Raw genomic sequence first — 8,089 nt, forward strand, 5'->3', positions numbered from 1 at the left:
TGATAGACTCAAACCAATCAATCACTCATCAGTGACCTTTGTATTAAGTCAGTAATTAATTTTTTTTTAATCATAAAATCTGGAAAAATATGACAAATAGATATTGCTGTTAGTCTAGTGTATTACTTGAGCGGCACCAGTGAAAAACCCACTGCACAGGAAATAATGGCAGCGAGGCATAAACTCCGCTTTTTGGTCCTGTCATCAGTCTACCTGGAAACGCAGGACTGTGCGGATAACTGGTAACGAGTATATTTTAAATCTAAATACTTGTTGCCATAATCCCACCATGACTTCTTGAAACATCACAAGCTGTACTTTGAAGTCAAGCATTACCGAACTGGCCCTTCGACTTGTTGACTGTTTGAACAAAACTTAAACTTGGAAATGTTTGACTTAACAAGCTCACAAAGAAACACGTGAACTTACCGTTAGTTTTAAGATAAACTGTCTAATTCGGGGAGGATGAGCAGGCCCAGCCCGGGCTTGATCTCCACTGAAGGACCAAACCTGGGGTGCTTTTCACAGCCAACTACAAACCAGAGTAAGAACACAGTAAGTATAACAGTATGAGGTAAGTTATGATACATTATAGTGTTTAGAAGGTGCAAAGGCACCTAAATATAAGGCGCATCTATAATCCTTCCCTACTTTGCAAGAGAAAATAAGTGGTGTAAGAATGTATTTGTTTCACCGTTTTTTGTGTTCAATTTAGACACAATTCTCTTCATACTGATTACAGGCTACAGTCAAGTTCTCTCGGTTGTGCCGACAGGTTTCCTGTTCAGTTATTCCTAAAAAAAAAAAAAAAGGAGCAGGTAGATGTTGAGATCGGTCACTCACATTTTTTGGGGATTTCATCAACATACAGTAAATGTACCTGCTGACACAGACACACCTTACTGCCTGCCACCTGAGGAGTTGAGTGAAATTGAGAAAGAAGAGCGATGTTAAAGAGGGACCATAGTTAGTTGTGTAACAGCATTTCAGATTAGCACATCATGGTAAGTAGATTTATTTATTTTGTGGCGTTGACACTGCACAGGTATAAAATCAACTGGTATCATTGGTTGTACTAACTGGACAGCCTGGAAAATGTGGTGGAGAGGAGGACGCTGAACAAACTATTGTCCATATTGGATAATCCTGTCCACCTTCTCCACCACCTGCTGCAGGGACAGCGGAGCACTTTCTCTAAAAGATTCCTCCAGCTCCGCTGTCACAAGGATAGATACAGGAGATCATTCCTGCCCACTGCAATAAGACTGTACAATAACTCACCTCTGGCAAAATCCATCACAGTACAATAACACTGTTGACTGTGTTTCTTGGTTTGTTTGTATATAATATATATAGATATATACTGTACTGTATATATGTTGACTGTGTTCTTGGTTTGTTTGTATATAATATATATAGATATATAATGTACTGTATAAACTGTGCATTTTATATTTATATTTTTTACTGCTATTTACTGCTATTTTATTGCTTTTCTATTATTACATTCTATTCTATTATTTTATTCTATTATTTCTACTATTATCTTATTGCTTCTGTATGCTGCTGTAGCGAAAAAAAAATTCCCCTCGGGGATTAATAAAGTAAATACCTGCCTACCTACCTACCTACCTACCTACCTTGTAATTATTCAAAGGGTGAGTGTGTTGGTTAAAATACACAATGTCTTCAGTAAAAGTAAATTATAGGACATAATTTCACCAGATCTTTGTATCGTCTATCCACGCAAATGCAGAAAACACACTCATACATAAAGAAGTACGGCTGTGAATGTATTTCTCTCTGGCTCCAGTAGAGGGTGCTGTGACTCCATGGTTCACACAGCAATGCTTTGACATAGAATTGCCATCATCAACTATCAAGTTATTCATTTGACTTCTTTCAGAGCAAACTTACTATACAAGTTTTCTTGAGCTTTTTAAGGACCAGAGATAAAATACTCCTTAAAAGTAAAGACAAATGGAGCTTTAACTGAGTGAGTTGGTTTATGGTGGAATTAAATGGTCTTGGCTAGTTTTCCCTAATGAATTTCCCGAATAATTACAGACACAACTAGATTGCTACGGTGATTTGGGGCTCTTTTAACAGACCGGCAGTGAGCTATGTCACAGTTTTAGTGTAAATGGAGAGGAATACTCCCCTTAAAGTGCCACTAATCTTCATTACAATTCATCATTATTATCAGGATTTATTTTGTTATTCTAATAAAAATTTCTGTTTTACTTGTAAAGTCTTTTTTTGGGGGGGGAATCAAACAGATAGAAGCTGATATTATTTCCACACAAGTCCCCTAAATTTAGACCACAGTAGCAGCTAAGCAGGAGGTATGATCGTACACTGATGGTCCTCCAGGTGAGCTCAGAAGTCCACGGGTGTGCCACGGAGATACAAGCTCCACTGAGTTTGTTCAAATGTTTGATTGACAGCTCTGTTTCCCTGCCTTCCTTTCTCATCTTGTCTTCCACACACGTCCAACTTGTCCCTCGCTTCTGACACCCCAGGCTCTTTGATCAGTCCACATGTTTGTACTGCACTGCAGAGAACTACTGAAGACTCGAGCGAGAGGAGGAGAGAAAGAGAAGAAAAGGGGAGGATAGAGAGAAAACATTCCATCTCTTTGTTTTTCTCTCTGTGGCATCTTGCCTGATGGGAGTGAAGCTCTTTGAGGAGAATTTGAGAGCTTAACACTGGTGTGTGTGTGTGTGTGTGTGTGTGTGTGTGTGTGTGTGTGTGTGTGTGTGTGTGTGTGTGTGTGTGTGTGTGTGTGTGTGTGTGTGTGTGTGTGTGTGTGTGTGTGTGTGTGTGTGTGTGTGAGAGAGAGTGAATTTGCGTTTGTGTGCACGCGCGGGAGCCCGGGAGACCATGACAGTCTCTCTCTTGTTGACTTCTAAAAGTCCTCCAGTGGCCTGAGACATGACGCTGCGCCACGTCCTCAAATAACCATAAGGATGTGAGGATGAAAACACAAAGAAGAAAGCAAAACAGAGGAAGTGAGTAAAAAAAAAAAAAAAAAGAAAAAAAAAAGGAAACTGGGAAGACATTTTTTTAAAACACACAACAAAGAATTCATTAGAGCGAGATAAGCAATACGAGCGAGACTCAGTGCAAGAGACGGAAATAAAGACAAATGAGAACAAAGGTAAAGCACAGAGGTAGAGAAATGATAAAAGTGAAGACGTTCAATGGGATAGGGTGTGTCATTCATCTGTCAAGGTGACAAGAAGTGCAGCTGCCACTTTCCTTCACTGCACATGCTGCTGCTGATATATTGACTCTGTGTCTTCCCGAGTTCAAGCTGCGGTTAACTCCCCAGTTTGGCGTGGCTGTGGGTGAGGCAGTGGAGGCCCTGCAGGTGATGTGAAACATCACAACAAATTCCTAATATGTTCAATGCCACAGTGGGACCTGTTTTTGATGCTCGTTCTTTCTGTTCTTGCAATGACGCAGATCCAAGAAAAAAAAAAAAAAAAAAAAAGACACAATACATTTATGTGCAATAAAACCACCTCGGTGCACCTCATCCAAGAGAGAGAGAGGCCACATTTGGATTTATGCTAATCTGGGGTGAAGTGGTGAGTTATCGTGTTTTGAGTTCCATGATGTCCTCCATCCATCCTTGAGGCAAAGTAGTCGAAACCACAGCAACTGATATCATTATCATTGGTGGAAAATTAGCTAACTGTCCCATTTTTTTCCCCCTCTTGAATGCTATTTAAACTTTGCTGTGATTTAGTGAGAGTGCAGCAGGCAAATGTCGCGGCCGTTCTGTTTTACACTTTTATTTCAAGTATCGTAGGTAAATAAAATCGGGAACTGTTTTGACAATTGTGGCGCCATTTGGAAACTTTTCTGCCACTCAAGTTGACAGTTTAGTTTAGTCATTCCCTAATATTTTAGCCTTCAGAAATGCTCCAATGCGTTGGTTTTTCAAATGTAACCTCAAACTGAACAAGTACAAGGGGGCTCCAGTGACATAAAAAACACTCTGTCGTGGTCATTGTCCGGGCCGAACGCGAGTCCAAATACGAAATGGCAGATAATTGATTATGCGAGAGCTTTATTCGAGGCTCCATCCATCCTGTTCGTGGAAACCCTCTGACCCCCCCTTGATGTCAGTTGCATCATCCAGAATTCAGGTTGTCCAATCCTGAGTCCTTTTTAATTTTTTTTTTTTTTTTTTTTTTTTAGCTCTATTTGGCATTAATTGGCTCATTTTCATATTTCCCCCCTTGCATCTTATTTCCTACACATCAATATGGGACAAATGGGCCCCCTGAGGCGTTTTGTATGTCGACACGCTTGCCCCTCCAAGTGGCACATCAGTTCCCGACACCATTGAAGCTTTGCCAAATGTTCACTACAATGTCACCACAGTAACTTTTTGCCGTGGCACATTGACGTCTTCATTTTGACTGGCAAAGGGAAACTCTTCTCTTCTCTTCTCTTCTCTTCTCTTCTCTTCTCTTCTCTTCTCTTCTCTTCTCTTCTCTTCTCTTCTCTTCTCTTCTCTTCTCTTCTCTTCTCTTCTCTTCTCTTCTCTTCCTTGTGATCCTGGGTAGAGCAGAGGATAGAGGCTCAATCAAATATGAAGCTCACCCTGTTTGTGCTCCATTCTTTTAAATCTGGCCCCAAAGTAGAGGGATCTAATTACTCGTCTGCTATGAAGCGAGGGTAAAGCCAGGACACCCTAGCTTCGTCAGTTTAGCAGAGAACTCGTACAATGTTTCATTTTCTACACTTTGTAACAGCGGGAAGTAAAAGCTCAATCTTTTTAATGGTGGGATTCCAGTAAGCCCAATTTACTGTATTGTAAAACATCAAGATAATCGAATGGCTCTTTAAAGGATATAAAATAGATTACGCAACCAGATCTCCAGCATCCAGATAATGAGGACTACCTAAAAAAAAACGTGCGTAAAGCTACAGAGCCGTTATCTCTATACAATGATGCATGCAGGATAGAAAGAGAACACCGCACTGGCCTGATGCGTGCATGTACAGTATGCACGATAGACTCATACACATACAGTCATGTACCAATAAACACACAAAATGCCCACAGTCTTTGCTGAGGGATTTACAAATTAACCAAACTCCCTCTTCAAAAAACTCTGCATCTATCAAAGAGGTCTCAGCAGGACTTGGCCAGCGCTCGTCTCTTCATCTCTTTCTTTGCCTGCGTCGTCCTTCTTTACTCTCCTCCAGGGATTTCTTTTTTTTTTTTTTCAACAAAATTCAAAGTGAAAGGATTTTAGAGGCTAACATTCACAGCTTTGTTTGGAGATTAGTCAAGTAGAATAAAGACGATGAGTGTGTATGTGCGTGTGCGAACAAGTATGTGTATACTGTGGCCCTTTGTTGACAGCTGATCCAGAGTTAATGTGATAATGACAAGCAGAAATGCAATTTGTTTCCGAGGGAGCTGCATCGTTCAGCCATTATGGGGGGTTAAAAGGTCCACAGCAAAGCAGCATCAGGAAACTGTACCATCAGCATTTAGTATTTACGGCCCATCGCGGTGACATCACCACACATTATATCACTTACCTCTGCTTTGAATGTTAGTCTGCCAGTTTACTCCTCCGTTTCGACCTGTTTGTCATTCATACTGTTCAAATCTGGCTTTCTCTAAAGGACTATTCCTCTAAACGTCTATTGTGTGGGTGGAAAGTAACTCATGCCAATTGGCAACACATTGGTATTTAGTGGTAGGTGGCAGCTACTGTCAGCTCGGATTCTCAGCAGGTGCAGTGGATTCAAATGAAGATGAAAGAAAAGACAGAAAAAGACCAAGAGTGTCCATAGAAAACTTCTCAAACCACTTCTGCAGCTCCCCACAGAAAACACACATGAATTTCACATGTGCAAAAACTGATGCGATCACAATCATACGCATGTGATTGTGCACGTGAAACATGTATTTTTCCCGTTGGAAAGGTGTGGTTTTGAAATATTTTCACGGTGTAATGTGTAATGCCCAATTCCCACGTGAAAACTTTTCCCCATATTTTCCCCGTGTTATCATATGTTGCAACATGTGGTAGACGTGTCATACATGCGATCACGTGCTCCATGTGAAAAACATGAGAAACGTACGTGTTTTTTCCACAAGGGGCATAAACCACTTCTCTGCTATGTTCAAAAACAATCACTGTGTCTCAAAAAAATGGATAACTATGCTACCTGTGGAGGAGCTTCAGTAGTGTGACACCAAGTAGTGTATTTGGCTATTTGGCTTGTAGTGTCTTTGGCTAAATCAGTGGCTTTAAAGAGTTGTAAAATATGTTCATCTTCAAAATGGGGCAGCACTTCTAAAGAGGTTCAAAAGCACTGATGATGATAGCGAGGCCTTCTGGATAGCAGTGTTACAGTAATTACTTGATTGGATCATACAACCATACAACTTGTAAGTAAGAGATACTGTGTTAAGAAGTATTAAAAAAATATACAGAGCACTCAAAGTTTCCACCACAGTGGTGTGAACGCAGTCCTGACAAATGAAACATTCGTACAATGAACATTTTGCAGCAAGCTTTCTCATGCTGATGTCCTTTCATTTGCCTCCTTCCCCGGAACATGAAAGCAGAAGTAGAAGCCTTCATTATCTGGATAATGATGGCTTTTGGCTTCCTTTGACTGAGTAACTTTATTAATCACAGTAAAAAATGATGTCTGATGAATTTTGAAAGATGTGTGCGCTTGCACACAAACACACGGATGCTGAAAGGTGTAGTCCAAACCACTAAAAATGTTGAGGAAAAATATACACACAGCCTCAACATGCCGGGAGGGTCAGACAGTAATTAAAAAAGTGCTGTGTTCTTGGAGTCACAAGGTTGCAGTCGTCTGTAGTCCGGAGAAATGCATAATGAGAACCAAAGAGCCGCAGACTAACCTTCACTTGCCTTCTGTTTCGTTTAACATTCTGTCAAACACCCTTTATTCTATGCTGAAATCTCATCAGTGCTGATTGATCCACAATTACATTTGTGATTTTCAGCTTTTTCTCTCAAGCAGCTAGAAAACCTGAAAATTTTATTTTGTTAAGATTTTTTTTTCTTTTATGTTGTGTTCAAAATTGGCTTTACTCATGTATAATGCACATCATATCAACAGTGCTGTCATAATAATGAGGTTAATAATACTAAAGAGAAGACAGAACAAGGAAGAACAGACCTCAAAACTATTCCAAAACACACGTAATACTTTGCATGGAAACATGACCACGATGTCTCCATCTGAAGCCGCAGGGGACTCAGATCGAAAATTCATGTCGCTTTTGCTTTGAAGAGAACAGATTGTGTTTTTCCACCACTAATGGTGGGGGACTGATCGACTATATGGAGCAGAATTTTAATTTTATGACCAAATGTCCACACTGTAGGAAATGCTTAGCTGGAGGGGGATCAGGAATCTTTTCTACTGATGCTACCGCTTTGTTTTACCCACATTCAAACTATCAGAAACCTTTTTACTATTGTACATATGTTCTATTTGTACATATTTTCTGTCTATATTGAGTCTATATTGTCCACATATTTGGACGAACTATATTTTGATGCTTTGGCACCATTGTTGGTTTTCTTTTTTACGTTTATGCCAATAAAGCTTTTTGAATTTGAATTTGAATTTGAATTTGAATTTGAAATTGTATTGGCTGTGATAAAAGTCCCCGATAAGGTCATGTTTCTTGTTTGGTCATGTTACTTTATGCACAAAACAAAACAAAAAAAAGGTAGCCTGGGTTTGTAACTTCTACTAATAGGTATTACTCATGATAGCAACAATTTATCTTTTCTATGATGTCCCAGTAAAACAGCTCAATGGAATTCAACCATCATTAATTTTACTATTCACAGCTGTGATTTTTCCTCCTGTGAGAGTGAAAACAACTTCTCTTAATCTGGTCTGGTACAGCAACTCTCAAAATTCCGAGACCACCAGTAGAGAGACTGCTGTTTTGCATTGTTTCAGACAAATTTTTCATCACAAATGACAATATCCTCTCACAAACTGACAAATGTCCATGAAAATTCTGAACATCTCATTATTGAGTCTGCCCCCCTTT

This window comes from Brachyistius frenatus, unplaced genomic scaffold, assembly GCF_029030835.1.
Source record: "Brachyistius frenatus isolate BFR_SWC_R1_liver_20210118 unplaced genomic scaffold, ASM2903083v1 Contig_1, whole genome shotgun sequence".
NCBI classification, from domain to species: Eukaryota; Metazoa; Chordata; class Actinopteri; family Embiotocidae; genus Brachyistius; species Brachyistius frenatus.